Consider the following 3854-nt stretch of genomic DNA (forward strand, 5'->3'; position numbering starts at 1 on the left):
CAGGCAGTGAGTACTGTGTTTGTGTTGGATACTCAGGGAAGTTACATCAGCTGAGGATTTTAAATCTACACATGCAATGTGTGAAATCTCCTGTGACTCTTCTTTAAAAAAAAAAATAAAATATTTTAAGTTACATACTTTAATTCCTCCTGTGGAGATCTGCATGAGACTTTAATATGCTTTGAGTGTTATTTGCTTTAAGAGGAAGGTACAGACCTTTTTCTTTCCATCCCTTGGTCTTGTACATACTTCCTGTGTAATGGTGATCAAATGGTGTGGTCTTCAGGCTGTCAGAGAGATACACACCCAGAGTCCAGCCAGTAGGCATTTTCACAAGGATCTTTTGTTGCTGGTAAACATCTGAGCTCTCACAGTTAAGAGCTGAGCTCATGGTTCCACTTGATACAGATGAAGTAAAGAAGGTTGTTGTACTGAGATTTTACTAGTGCAAATGCTTTGTGAAAATACCATGATGTAGAACTTGTGTTACCAGAGAAATCTGAACCCTCCAGTGTCGTATCTAGGGATACAGGCAGTATGGAACACGTGTTAGAGCTAAAGGTTCATTCTCTTCTCTGAAAGGCAAATATTGCATGCACAAACCCCACCTTCCTTGCTTTATATTTGGAAAGTTATTACTTTGTCCAAAAAAATTTGCCCCTCCTGGCATTCAGTGGCAGGAATCCTTCTGCACCCTTGCTTCTCAGGGAGAGAGAAGTGGAGAAGTGGAGCTAGGAGACAGAAACCAGCTGTGTTGACGTGACAAAGTGAGTGGGAAACAATACTGATAGTTAGGGAGTGCAGATTTAAGGGTGATTGGCATTGGTATGAGCCAGGTTGTCAGTGTTCAGAGAATTGTACTGGTAGGCACAGGAAGGTCTAGAATAAAGGTATTGCTTGTCTGGTGCACTTATATACAAGTCGTGCAGTCCTTTGAGAAGTTTCCAGTAATGAGATTCTGTTCCCTCCCCTTTTTTTCCTCTAACTCCACAGCTGAACTGTTTTCATAGATTTCAGACAGCTGAAACCCCTGGAGTCCTAGGCCTCTGTCCAGAATTGTGCAAACACTGAAGAACCTATGTCTTGATAACTGGAGAGGGGGAACAGCTTGGGCTAGTGTTGCTGCTGATTTCCAAGGCCAGGATGAGCACCAGTTGTGTGGGGGACTGGTGGCTGTTACCATCTGAAACCTTTTAATCTCTACTTCTGTATTCTTGAGGACCACTGTGTGGAGTCTCATTTCAGATGTGACCTCCGTGCAAAACAGTTTTGAGGTTGTTAGGCAGAAGATGGGGTGGTTCCTTCAGTACGTGTGGTGAGCTGTGCCGTGGTCATGTGGCAGTGGCCATGGCCAGTGCATGTGGCCCCATGCACTGCGTCAGTCCCAGCAGACATGTCCACTCCCCTGCATGCTAGCCTGTTTGCCTGTTGACATTGCAGTGCCTGCAAAACGTGAATAAATACTCTGTGCTGCAATCACAAGTTAATCTGTACCTGTCACAGAGATTACTTAAAAAGTTTTGGTGGACTTGGTTTGCAGAGTATTGCTCCCTTGCACCTTTTTGGCTAATAACTAGCTTGGATTTGCTGCTGTGACCCCTTGGTTTATAATTTACTGTCTGGAAATAGCAGTTGGCATGACCGAGGCTTCTCCAGCTCTATGAAATTTGATACAGCAATGCTGCAACTTGGTATTTTTTATAGATACTATACCTCTTTGCAGGCATTTCTGAATGGCTTATGAGGTTCTAACACATGTAGGCCTTGATTGCCCCGTAGTCTGGCATATTTTTATAACTCACTGATGAAAGTAGATCTGTACTGAAGTATCTCATACTGGGAACCAAAAAATCTATTTTCAGGGAAGATGGTGGTGTCTGGCAAAGAAATGGTAGCAAGCAGATAATGTGTCATAGCATCTTGAGTTGCTGCTGCTGTTTGCCAAGGCACTGACTTGGGTGGGAAATGTTAAAATTGGAATTTATATTTAGATGAGAATATGTGAACTGGGTACAGTGGACTCATTATGGTTATATCAAAGTAATGATCTTCTGCTTTATCTGTCAGGGGATAGCTCAGAGTTTTCTATCTTCATCTACCTTTACACTTTCCCGTGAGAAATGGATACGCATAAAATAAAGTTGTCAGCTCGGAAAGCAGAAGATTAAGCTCATCAGGAACATAGCTGGCAAGGAGAGGAAGGAAGCTGTTTATTTTCATCATGCACAATTGTAGAAGCACAAAGTTCTTCTAGCAGAGGAATAACTGAGTAGTCCATGCTGTTTACAGAAGATGACACCTAAACCTTTTGATGGGCTTGTGTATGGGATGTGTATCTGCAAAGGTGGGAGGAGGAGTCTCATAAACTAACTGGTAGATGGGAATGTGAGAAGTCATACGTTTGGGGGCATAGTGTTTGCATTCTGTTCATTTGACTACCTTTCTGCCTTCCCTGGGCATTTTTTTTTTTTTTTTAATCTAGAAATTTCCATTGTCTTGTTTGACAGAATTCTCGAAGTCTTTCTTTTACAGTGTCTTGCTGCTTTATATCCTGGATCTTCCTTTGTCACCATTTCTGCCATCTCTCAATCTCAGTCTAACCTGTAACTTGGTTGTTGTCTTCCAAAAACGTGAAACATGATTTGAGCTGGAATGCTTTAAAAATCTCCCATAAATGTATTCTCTGTGATAGTATTTCCTGAACAGTCAGTGAGACTGACTGGTGAGCTAAATTAGTTCACTCTTTGGCCTTGCATTAACTGTTTTTAATGAATACTTACTTTATACATCCCTTTACACCAAACATTGTCCAAGACCTGTCAAAGGATGTGCATTTCATTCCCTGTTGCTTGCTGTTTTTATCTGAAGAACTGGGGTAAGCGAAGATCATGTTATTTGAATGAAGACAGGAACAGTGCTGTGAGAAAACAATAACAGATCTGGAATCAGGCCTGTGATTATTTGTCCTCTAAAAAAAATTTAATCATTACTGGGAATGTTGCCAAGCACTGGAAGAGAATTGCACAGAGTTCAGGTCTTAAGAATCTCTTAGGCAGTTTGTGTGCATTAAGCTTTTCTGGAGTTCAATGTTTCTGGAGTGAATTTAGGCTTCTCTGTGCTAGTTGACCTTGATACTGGGAATGTTTCAGGGTCCTTGCATGAGTGAACCTTCAAAGTCCCAGAATAGCCACAAAAAAGAAAAGATCTTTGTCCTGGCTTGAGCTAGAACGGAACCAATTCTCCACTCAGTGGTTTCACTTTTCAGCTAAGTCTTTTGTAACTAACTGCCCTTGCTGAAGTTAATGACGGATTTGTGCAGACAGCGTCTGCTAGCAGTGATAATGTTCCGTGCTTAGAGCATTGGATTGGTGTGTGCAGAAAGGCTCCTGCTCATACTTACAGAAACCAAGGTCACTGCTACATCTTATGTACCATATTGGGGTGATGTTAGTGAAAGGGTTTGTGAGTAAAAAGTCTGCGCCTGTGGGGAGCAGAAGGCAGGACAGGTGACTGGAAACTGACCAATGAAGTGTTTGATTCCATACCTGTCATACTCAGTATAAAGCTGAGGGTTCACAGGGGCCAAGCTCTCTTCTGTGGCAGGTGTCTGAGGAGGACTCTGTCCGTTCTTCCTTTGATCCCAGTCCATGAGTTTCTGAATCCAGTTCCGGTGTCCTGTTTCCATTTGCTGCTGAGTCTGGCCTGGATTCTGGGGGGAGTTCAGTACTGGTTTCATATATAATTCATTATTTTCTTTTAAATATTAGATCTTCTTTTTTTTTTTGTTACTGTTTCTTTAAAGCCCCCAAAATAGGCCTTTTTCCCAAGTGTCACCAACCCATAAGTCTCTGTTC

This window comes from Merops nubicus, unplaced genomic scaffold, assembly GCF_000691845.1.
Source record: "Merops nubicus isolate BGI_N331 unplaced genomic scaffold, ASM69184v1 scaffold11105, whole genome shotgun sequence".
Taxonomy (NCBI): domain Eukaryota; kingdom Metazoa; phylum Chordata; class Aves; order Coraciiformes; family Meropidae; genus Merops; species Merops nubicus.